Source organism: Hippopotamus amphibius, chromosome 11 (assembly GCF_030028045.1).
Source record: "Hippopotamus amphibius kiboko isolate mHipAmp2 chromosome 11, mHipAmp2.hap2, whole genome shotgun sequence".
Classification (NCBI taxonomy): domain Eukaryota; kingdom Metazoa; phylum Chordata; class Mammalia; order Artiodactyla; family Hippopotamidae; genus Hippopotamus; species Hippopotamus amphibius.
Window position 1 is genome coordinate 36,833,143 of NC_080196.1, and position 11,974 is coordinate 36,845,116.

Genomic DNA, 11,974 nt, shown 5'->3' on the forward strand with positions numbered 1-11,974 from the left:
GCAATTTCTTCTTCCTGGAATACTTCTGCCTCAGATATTTAGAGAGCTCACTTTTTTTTCCTACTTTCTCCTTAGATTCCATTACCTATTCAAAGAGGCTCTGCCTGTCCACCTTTTGTAAAAAAGCACTCCCATCCTTTTACCTTCCTTTATTTTTCACAATAGTTCTTATTGCCTACATATGATATATTTAATTATTTCTTTATATTCTGTCTGCCTTGCCTGACAGTGGCTTTGTCTGTTTCTTCATTGCTGAATTCTCAGTGTCTAGAAGGGGCCCAGCACAGAACCGGTGCTCAAGAAATATTTGTGAGAGGAATGAATAAGTGAACAGGTGTGATTGTGTTTTCACAGGGATGCAGGACAATGTAACAATCAGCCAAGACGTGACTCCTTCTTCCCAGAGGGAGGAGAAGGACCAAGGGTTTTATAATGTGAGGGGGCTTTAAAATCTTACTGTGTTCCAGCTCCAGGAGAGAGGAGCTAAACAGACGGCAGCCTCTGTGTCCCACTGACTATAAAACCTGAGCAGAGTGTACAGCACAGCTATTTGAGGTCTCTGAACAGTAAGTACCAGCGAGTAGGTTGGGGGGGTGGGGGTAACCAGGATTCCAAGTACCACTGAACTGGTGGTGAATTGAGCCCATTTTTTCCTCAGGCCTCCCTTGAGCAGAACTCAGCACAGCCTGCAACCCAGAATTGAGTACTTGGTGCAGAGACAGAGACACACAGAGAGAGAGAGAGATGCAGAAGACACCCCCTGGTTCTGGTTAGAGCAGTGAAAGAGGGGACTCCTAAAACTCAGAACATGGGGAGGGACATCTGATTTTTCCTTTCTTTTTTCTCCACTCTCATGTCCCAGCCACTGGGGAATACGTGGCAGGAGTGGGAGTGGCAGCCAATGTGTTTGTCAACATAGGAAGGCAGGGGCCAGGCCTCTGAGGAAGGGGAGCCTGTGCTCTGGCCTCAGGGTGCCTTGCCCAGTACCTGGTGCTGGTGGGGAGCCCATTCCTTCCTGTTAACATAAGAACCCCCTCTACAAAATGTAACCACACACAGGAAGGTGATCCCACTCCTCTGAGTGGTTGAGGCTCTGCTCTAGAGCTGTTGAGGCCACAGGAAGTGATCACTGCTCAAGGGGCGGGGGAGTCCCCCAGGCAGCCAGGGACCAGGGCCCCTTCCCTGTAATTCTCATCTCTCTTCTTTCCCAAACTCAGTCCACCTGTTGGGGTAGAAGGTAAAGGTAGACTCTTGTCCTAACTTCATCACTCCAAGCACCACCTCAAGCAGTAAAGAATAAGATATAAAACCTTTCTTAAAGAAACCTGTTCATCTCAGCCTGATGTAAGAGGGGCTATATTGGAGCCTGGGTGACAGCAGGGCCCCTCGGCCATGGGTGAAGCAGGTGTTCTGGAGTCAGCTTGGAGTACGCCAGGACACTTGGCCGAGGAGCAGGGACCTGGTCACGTGAAGACTTGACTTCGTGCGGCTGTAAGTGGAGGGATGGGCAGAGCAGAGCTGTGGTCAGCGTGGAGAGGGGGGGAGCAGGGATGATGGGAGGGGCCATATTTTCCTCCTATGAGGATTCCCGCTCACATCCCAGCCCTGCCTTCTGAGCAATCCTGAGAACCTTCACCTGAGAAAGGAGGAGGGGCTCAAGAGAGGCTTTGGGGTGGCCCTGCAAACCCCCACCCCTGCCTGAGTAGGGAGAGCCAAGGTGGAGCCCATAGGTAGCAGGAGGCAATAGAAGGTGGTCCCTGGAAGAGGCTCCTTGCTAGTTCTCCCCACCCTGAGTGAGCCAGGGGGCATGAGGTGGGTACTGCAGTTCCAATGTCCATTGATCAACTGAGCCCTGGCCTGTGGGGCAGCTGGTGCCAGCATGGGGAAGGGTACCGGGGGGTGGGTTCCACTGAGGTAGGAGTAGAGAAGACAGTTGTCTTGGGTAGTTCAAGCTGGTAGGAAGCAGTAACAAATTTTGGCCACCTCTTCTCGTAGGAAGGGTCAACTTAACGCTCTCCAGAGCCCGGAGAGGAGAGAATCACGGTGGATGTCCACATACCTCTTTGTTGTTTTGGTTGACTCACTGTGCTGGATGCCTCACTGTCCTTTCTCATTTCATCTTCATAACAACTCTCTGAAGAGGACATTATTGTCCCATTTTACAGACGAGGCCCCTTGTTGGTGGGATTGGGGCAGGATGATTGTTGCTGATGCTCTAATAGGAAGAATCTTGGGCCACAAGAGTGGGCACCCTCTGCACCATCCCTTTGTCCAGCTTCCTACTTCTAGCTAAGGCTTCCTGGCTCCCTGACAGTCCAGGGGAAATGTCACCTGGGGGGTAAGGACACAAGGACCCCCAGAGGCCAGAGTGACCAAAGGACAAGGGCATGGGGCATGAAGGCACCACGGGCAGGGAGGAGTGTGGAGGTGCACACCTGGGTTTGCTAAACATCTCGGGGGCCTGGGCTCTGCATGCCTGCTGCTGAGGAGAGCTTTGCCCAGACCTTCCCATTCAGCACAGGACTCTGGGGACCTTCTATGTGGAAGCAGAGGCTTTGGGCATCTGCCAGGCCAAGGAAGACTAATCCTGCCTCATGCCACACATGGTGCTTTTGGAGTTTTCTCCCACCTCCACCTCCACACCTTCATTCTGGGAAGGCATCAATTTAACCTACTGGCCTTTAACCATACAGTAGAGCAGGGTTGGCTATTCTCCTACTGTATGAATCACTGCACACACGAGGGCTTGGAGCAGCACTGAACTTGGCAAAGCCTAAGTGCCATAGAACAAGGGTCGCACCTGCTGGAGTCTGGCTGTACCTTCATAGACCACACACGGCTTGTGATCTTGCACTTCCCACACACCTGTTATCCAGAACAGACTGCCCCATCTTGGGTCAGGCCCTGGGTCAGAACATCCATGAGATTAGGTCCCTGCTGGCCCCCTCCCTCCCCCTACTCCTTGTCAGGGTAGAGATGGCATCCGCTCCCCTCAGATCACTCCTGGGCTGGGAGGGGTAGGGTGAAGGGATGGGACTGGGGGAAGGGATGCCCTTTCCATCCTATCTGATCTTGGACCTTCCTCCTCAGGGCCCAGCTGTATTTAGAAGCTCAACTCAGTAACTAGAGTGACTGGACCACCCCAGCCCCTGCCCTCACCCCTTCAGAGGAGTCTGGAGGGGCCAATTCCTCACACCTTTTAATCAAATCTTCATTTCTCCAGGCAACCGACACAAAAGGCCTGGGTCAGGTAGTGGAGATGCTTGGGCTCCAACACAGAGGTTCTCTTTTCTGTTCTGCACTCTTCCAGGCTGGGTAATTGCGGATCTGTCCCCAGAGGCATTCTGTTTCTTAGCATCGGCTGCCAGAAAGCCGGTTTATGCGAAGCTGGTCTCCCCACCTCTAGCTGGTGCTACACTGCAGAGCACTAGCTCACACACGCGGCCGTCTGTGGGCTGCTGCTGGTGTGCGTGCCTTCGTGTGCACACTCTAGTCCGCAGCTACGTGCCAGGCCAAGCTGGTCTAGGTGCAGGGCACACCACAGTGAAGTAGAGGGCAACATCGCTGCTCCCGTGGACTTTACATCCCAGCGGCAGAAACACGAAACCAAGAAGTAAGACCGTGTCAGGTAGTGAGAAACGCAGAAGGAAATAAAGCAGAGCGATGCGTAGTGAGTGAGCGAAGAGTGAGTGGGGCAGCTCTGGTGGCTGCGTTAGACAGTGTCATCAGGATGTGCCAGTCCCAGGAGACATGAAAGTCTGAAGGCCAAGCATTTCAGGCCGAGGGAACAGCAAAGACAGAAGCCCCACGTGAGAATGAACATGGTGTGTTTGTAGCTGGAGAGCAGTAGCAGGGCCGGAGTGAGGAGGGATGGTAGGATCTGAGATCAGAGACATCAGCAGGGACCAGGTCAGAAGGGTTCAAGGAGACAGGCCTTGGACTCTGCACTTGCATCTCCTGGGCCAATTCCCTACTGGGCTGCTACTAGCTGTGTGACCTTGAGCAAGTTACTTAACCACTCTGAGTCTCTATGGAGGTAATGGCAGAAACTCCTTTTGAGCTGTTGTGATGATCAAATAAGCTAACATAGGTAAAGGGCTTAGAACACTGCCTGGCACAGAGTAGGTGCAGTGTGCCCACGTCAGCTATTCTTTTTTTTTTAATTATTTATTTATTGGCTGTGTTGGGTCTTTGTTGCTGCGTGTGGGCTTTCTCTGTAGTTGTGGCGAGGGGGGCTACTCTTAGTTGTGGTGTGCGGGCTTCTCATTGCAGTGGCTTCTCTTATTGCAGAGCATGGGCTCTAGGCACACAGTAGTTGTGGCACGTGGGCTCAATAGTTGTGGCTCGTAAGCTCTAGAGCTCAGGCTCAGTAGATGTGGCACACGGGCTTAGTTGCTCTGCGGCATGTGGGACCTTCCTGGACCAGGGCTCGAACCCGTGTCCCCTGCATTTGCAGGCGGATTCTTAACCACTGCACCACCAGGGAAGTCCCTCAGCTACACCTTTTTAATAAGTGTTTTCTCTTTTGATCAGCCTTATTGTTATTACTAAAAAGGAGCTTAGATTTTAAGAGGAGTGTGTGTTTGTCTGCTGGGACAAGTTCTGGTCTGGAAATTAGGAGAGAATTGAATCTTACTCCTTGTTCTGTCCTCAAGTCCCTGGGCATCCAGTCCCTGTAAGGGGTACTGGGACAGTCCTGTGGGACCACCACTAAGCAGGTGACACAGGAGTTGGTTCTGAAGGGTGAGGTCTTAATAAGAAGATAAGGTTGTTACTCAGGGAGTGAGGTCATAGGCTAGTCCCACTCAGAGGACACACCTGTCACCTGCAGGAGCAGGGAGAGAAATGAGGGGGCAGGCCTAGGCTTGGAGAAGACCTGACAGCAAGGCTACTTCCCAAGAGCCTTGCTTATTGCTTTTGGCCTCACCATGCACTGTGGAGATGGCTGGAATAACAGCATTAAAGGCCCAAGGTCAGGTGGGCATTGGGCTCGCGACAGGCCGCTACCTCATGTTTCTCATCTGTCAAATGAGAGAGTTGGTAGGGATGGTCCCCTCAAAACACTCATGGGAGGCTGAACCACTGGGGGGATCTGGGGTATAAGGAAAGCATCTGGAGGTGGGGGAACCTCTTTGAAGATGAGCCATAGGTCAGGGTTCGGCTTCCTCTTTGCCAGCTGGAGGTGGAGCAGGAACTGGTGTGTGGGGCTGGCTAGGTGTGTGGCCAGTCATTAGAAATGCTCATCCCTCCCCAGCTAGATGGCCAGAGGCCCTCAGGAGTGCTGCTTATTTATAAACACACATTCACACTCCTACAGTGCATGGGCTTCGGAAAATGTACAGGTAAGTCAAATTTTTGTAAATCAAATTCTATTCAATGTGGTTTGGTTGCTTACTGTTTACAGCAGCCCTGTTGCAAACTCTCTTGTGAAGTAAATAGCTCTCCCTCCACAAATATCAATGTTCATATTCAGGCTTTCAAAGTATGGGAGTCCCATCTGTTCAAGTGTGTGTGTGTGTGTGTGTGTGTGTGTGTGTGTGTACATCAGCACTCACTCTGGCACATAAAAGGATCCATGAATATAAATTGTTTCTTTCTCTCCCTGGCTTTGTTGTGATACGTTGCTGGAAAAAGACACACTGTTCCAGCCAAGGGCAGCCCCTGAGCGGCTCAGATCTCCATCTGAGCTGCGGCCTGTCCTTCCTGGCCTCTGACTGCGGCTCCCCAGGAGCATATCCCCAGGGAGGCCACCTCGGGGCGAGGCACAAAGGGAACTTAATTATTTGGGAAAAATGCAAAACCTGCCTCAGCCTGCCATGGGACAGGGAAGGAGAGGCAGGTGTGGGAGAAGGCGGTAACTGGGAATCCTCCTGGAATTCGTTCACCAGATTGCATTCTCCAATCAATTATTCATCAGAGGACATCCAGGGAGCCACTGCTGTTTGCTTCCTGTTTGTCTGCAGGACCGGAGTGGTGGCCCTAAGGGTTGCGTATCTCCGTGCCTGGAAAAGCGGCCTGATTCCCCCTGGTAAACGCACGCCACCTGCCCGGGCACGGCCCCTTATCTCACCGCCCCACACCGCTGAACTCTGTGCGTGAAGGGTCCCCTTGGCTCCCAAGCCTCACACAAGCTAGAGCAGGGGCCAGCCGAGGAGACTCTGGAAAGACTCTTCATCATTTATTTATGGTTCCTGGCCTTGTCCCTGAAATAATTAGGGTTGGATATTTTCATATCGTGCAGTTAATTGCCATCTGCATTGCTTAACAAGTGAGGGCACTGGGTAGCGGTCTGGAGGCCCAGGAGGAAGGTAGATGGATGGTGTTGGCCGCCATAGCCTGGGGGCAGGGAGAGGGGAGAGGGAGCTGACTGGGGCTGTGAGAGATGCTGGGGCTCAGGGTCATGGGGGAAGTGTTAAGAACCTGCTTCTCTTCTGGGAGAAGGAGAGGGAGACAAGATCCTGGCAGAAAGCTAGGTTCTCAGTACAACAGACACCCTAGGATGCCCCAGGAACTCTTAAAAGAGTGTGACGATTTCAGATCAGAAGCCATGTCTTCTAGCCCTTCTGGTTCCCCAGAAGCGGGGTCTTCGTTGGGATCCCCGAGTGTGTGTGATTTGTTGCAGAAGTGCTCTCGGGAGAAGCTGTGAGGGAATGAGGGGAGCAGGAGGAGAAGAATCTAGGCGAAGAAGTCACTTCGGTGAGGCTAAGCCAAGGCCTGACCCACGGGAGCTCTGTAGCTGAATGACATGCAGAGTTGTCCCTCCTTAAGATGAGGGGGCTGCCTTTAGTCCTTACCCAGTGTCATCAGCCAGGGGCTATTCCCAGAGCAGGGGCATGTGATGGAAGCCTTACCCTCCTGGCTATCTCCCAGGGAAGTGGCTCCTGCTGGCTAAGGTCAATCGCTGGACAAGGGCACAGTGGAGGCCATTAGCAGCCAGCACTGCAGCAGCTTGGGGCGCGTGCCTGGTGGGTGAAGGAGATCTGGCTGGGGCACCAGGGGCATCTGATACGTCCTTCTATGCTGAGGCTTGGGCCAGCCACTCTGAAACCCAGTTCCCTCCCATGTGGAAGAGGATTAAACAGCCTTCCACTGCTGTCTTGTAGTCCAGAAGGGTAACAAATTGATGGAGTGTGTGGAAGGTATCTTTGAGCTGTGATGTGCTCTATAAATACCTGCTAGTATTACTGCACTAACCCCATGCTGTTTAGGGAAAAGGGGCCCAGATTTAACTTTGCATGCGGCTGGAGTGCACAGACCAGTGCTTGGCTGGATGTATAAGGCTTCTCTCATTCCCCTCTCCCCTAGCCCAGGCTCCCTCTGTTAGACAAACCTTCCTTTGGAAAAGTGTTATCCTTAGGGATAATTTACAAAGTGGAGAGGGTTAATTTCTGGCTCTCATTCATAGATTCACAGATGCTAGTGTGAGGACCATTTTCAGGCCGTCTTAGACTAGAACAAGGGAGAGACAAGCTTGGGGTTCCACTGGGGAACCTGAGGGGACTACAGGAGGGCCTCTTCCCGTCACCACCTATTATGGGGCAGGTTAACACGGAGGCTAGAAAGGGCTGAGCCCTCAGGCCGGTCACAGCAGCCCTCTGTCTCCCAGAGAGAATAGGAGTTCAAGGGATGCACTTCCTCTCTGGCCCCACTGAACCCCCTTCTTCCCTTGCCCTGCCCCAGTTCATAGGAAAAAGGGGGGCCCCTGCCCAAGGTGGCTCCTGTGGGGTAAGCGAGGTTGCCTCTGTCCAGGGCACACCCCAGGAGAGGCGGTCACTGGGGGAGGCAGGGGAGGGGGCTGGGGGGATGGCCCTCCATTGTGACAGGTCCTGGGGAGACAGGCAGCTCCTGGGAGCCCAGCCAGGCCTGTAGGGTGGTGGGGGAGGGGAGGCTGGTCAGCAGAGTCCTCTGATGAGCCTGGGGCTGAGCATGGTTTGGGGACAGTGAACATGAACAGTATCAGGTCAGAAAGGCTGACCTTCTGTCTGTCAGGCCTTCAGGGAGAGAAAACAATGACATTCCTGTGCTCTTTCCACCTCAGGAAGGGACTGTGGTGCCTCAGCCCCTCCATCACCTCCCTCCCCTCTATCACCTCCCTCCCCCTCCATCATCTCCCCCCCCCCATCACCTCCCTCCCCAGCGGTGCAGGGCCCTGGTCCTTGGGGTATTCAGCCTTGATGCCCCTTCACAATGTCAGATGTCACCCTGCCGCAGCCCTACCTGGCCTTTTGAGTGTGCCCCATCTCCCAGGGTTGGGGAGGACTGAAAAATCCAGAAAATGCCTGGGCTTGGGGAAAATGCATGTTGGTTGTCATTAGCAGGGATGGGGGATTATTTCTGGGGAAACGACTGATTCTACCTTACAGGGCATAAGTATAGTGTGTGTGTGTGTGTGTGTGTGTGTGTGTGTGTGTGTGTGTGTGTGTGTGTGTGTGTGTGTGTGTGTGTGTGTTGGGGCCTAGGACGCACTGTCCGCCATCCCAGGAATAGATGCCTGCGTGGAGCAGACAGGTCCGGACTCATCAAGGACCAGTCTGACTTAGGAAACCTTTGGCTTCGCTGCTGATCCCCCAGCACGAGGCTAGGTTCTGTGCACCAAGGTGGGGAGGAGAGGTGGGCCAGGCAGAGCCCCTGCCTCAGGGCCTACAGACTAGATTTACTCAGAGGAATAATGAGGGGGTTGGGGGGTCAAGTCTAGGAGATCAGAGAAGGGAGGCAGTGCAAAATCCACCAAAGTGGTCAGGGAAGGCTGCATGGAGGCGGTGGGGTTTGAAAGAAACACAGAACTTGAACTGGGAGAGGAGAAGAGGAAAAAGAGGGTGAAGAGGGAGGACAGCTGTGCCAGCTAAGTACAAGGGCAGGAAGGAGAGAGGGAGTCTGGCTGGAAGAAAATCTTGCCAAAATCATCACCACGGAGCCAATACGAATTGAACACCTACTATGTTCCAGGCAGCATTCTCAGAGCTTTACATATTAACTCATTTAATCCTCACAATGACCCCATGAAGTAGGTACTATTATTCCCATTTTAGGGAGGAAGAAACTGAAGCCCAGAGAGATTAAGTAATGGGTACAAGGACATCAGCCAGTGAGTGGCAGCATCAAGATTTAAACCCACGTAGCCTTGGTCTGGGGCCTCTACTCCTAACCACTAAACCTTTCTATACACAAGCTAACACACACTGAGTGCTTACTGTGTGCCAGTCACCATCCTGAGCCTTTTATTCATGGAAGTCTCACTGTTAAGCCCATTTTACAGATGAGAAAACTGAGCCACAGAAAGTTTCACATAAGATTACTCAGGGTCACACAGAGAGCAGTGGAGCCCGCCCTGGACCCCAGGCCGTCTGAGTCTTTAGTGACCCCACCACACCTCCACATGGAGCGAGTGGGTGGGGGGTGGGGGGGTAAAGGACTTGGACATGATACTTGGGTGTGTGGACTTGCCCCCCAGCACTGGGAACTCTTGGGTGATTTGATCACCAGGAGGATGTACACAGCTGGGGCTTGTGCCAAGGGGCCACTCATTGGGAGTGGGTGGGAGGCGCAGCCTAGAGACAAGCTTATTATGGACGCAGAAAGCCCTTCCTGGAAACTCCACTCACCCAGCGGGTAGGGCAAAATTTCTAGCTGGGCAGAGAGGCTCTCTCTCTGTCCCCTAACTTGGGCCCCACTCCCTGGGAGCCTTCCAAGGCTGGGGCAGGGGCAGGGCCTACCTCCTCCAGGCTCCTGTGGCCTAGTTTCCAGGCAGGCAGGTTATAAATATCCCCGAGTGACAGTGAGGCCTTCACTCTGACGCTGATGTAGATTAAGCTGGATGTGCAGCCTCAAGGTCGTCGGCATGGCTGTGGCATCCGCTGCTCTGAGAGGTCTACTTGAGGCCAGTGCCAAGGTGACAATGGCAGGGGAGGTCCGGCCCAGCTCAGACTTTCCTGTATGTGGGCCAAAGTCTTTACTCCTGCTCTTACCTGCTCTAAATCTTCCCCCACCGCCAGCCTCCTCTGCCCTCCCCCCAGCCTGCCCTCAGCAGGTTTTCTTAACCCGGTCTGGGCCCAGAGGCCTTCAAGCCACAGGCCTTGGTTAAGGTGGGGGAGGGGTTGTCAGGTAAGGGATGGGTTATCAGATGGAGGGCTGGGTTGGTAGGGGGACAGGTTGTCAGAGGGGGATGGGTTATTAGGTGGGGGAGAGGTTATCAGGCGGGGGGATGCATTGTCAGGTGGGGGGGATGGGTTGTCAACTGGAGGCAGTTCCTGGCTTTCTGTCCACCTCTGTCTTCAGCCACACCTCCTTCCCCAGCACCTCTTGTCCCCCACCCCTTTGTGAGTGGAGTTGGCCCCTGACTGTGTGGGCCCAGCAAAGTTGTGCCCAGTGCCCTGGCGACCTTGCATGTGTGTGTGTGTGTGGCCAAGTCTACTCTGTTTATAAAAACAATATTTAGAAATCTCAGCGTCTCACAGCCAGTCAGGACACAGAGGATGAATTTATTCTGGGAGTTAGGCTCAGAGAAGGTGCATGATGTGTGCACAGCTAAAGCCCAGGCTTTCTGAGCTCTGACTGACTCCCAGCCCAGTGCTCTCCAAGGACAGCCTGCCTTTGGATTTGAGTCCATGTCAAAGGAGCCCCAAGAGGGCCCAAGGACCTAGGCTGGGCCTAAGGGGACCTGGGCTCAAGGAGCTGGGTGTGGGGCGGGGATGGATGGGGCTGGCGTCTGTGACAAGCATGTGATGTCCTGGAGAAGAAGCTGCAGGTGTTTGGAGAAACAGCATCAGAGGCTATCCGCGTGGCCAGGAGGGACCACCACCTGGATTCAGTGACCCAATTAATGTGGATGCTGGAGCAAAGATGATGGAAATCCCAGCAGATCCTTTCAAAGACAACCTAGCGCTGCCCTTGTTCAGAGACCAAGGACCCTTCTTTCCTCCAGAGGGCTGAAAGGAACAGGAAAGCAAATCCAGACCACAGCTTACCCGGAGCCTGAGGGCTGAGCTGGGTCAGGCCGTGGTGACAGTTCCAGTACATCCAGGGGAGGTGGTAGTGCCCCGTGAGCAGCTCTCCTCAAGAAGGCCAGCTGGAGAAATGCATGGACTGTCAGAAACATTTCCTGGGAATTTGCCCAGGCTGTGTTGGCCCTGCAGGACTCACCTCTACCATCTCACTGCCTCCAGGAAGCCCAGAAGCAGGTCAGCCCGGAAGGAGGAGGTACTGCAGGGGCTCCGGTGGCTCGGAGGTGAGGGCCTGGGCCCCTGTCCTGGCACGCCTGCCCCACTGAGGCCTGTACCCAAGGGGAAGAGGAGGCTGAGGCTGCCCCCAGAGGGTCAAGCACCTCCCGGACCCACATCTGAGCGCACTTCCCCATCCCCAGCTGCTTCCTCCCGGGACAGGGCAGGTGAGGGATTAAAGTGGAAGCACAGGGCTCTGCTCCCCGCCCTGGCCTGTCTTGATGCGTGCTGGGTGGGCTTTTCCTTCCTTCCTTTCAGTTTAAGCTGATAGCTGTCATGCTGCTCCAATATCACCTGCTGACATTTAGGTCCCGACGCTTTCTAGATTTGGAAAAAACAAGACTGGCTCCAGCTTGTGCTGCAGGGAGGTGGCCACAGAGGTGGTGGGCCCTCTCCAGCGGTGTGAGGGACCCTGGCCGCTCTCAGGCTTCCTTTGAGAAGAGAAGGGAGGAGAGGCTTTCTTCACTGGCTGGGGAGGCTTAGAGCCGCCCTAGGTTGGTCTGAAGGCAGAGAGGGCACAGGCTGCTATGCCGTTCGTGCTCCATCCTCAGCCTGAATTCCACCACGAGACCCACCTTTATCTCATGGATGGCAAATGGGTGGCCAGGTGCTCGGATTGGCCAACATGGTGCTTCACAATTTTGAATCCAAATGCTGCGCTCTCTAATTCTTTCTGGTTCCCATCACTGCCTGCTGTCCTACTTGCTACTCGGAACATTTACTTTACCTGCCTGCTACCTCGTGAATAATGCCATCTC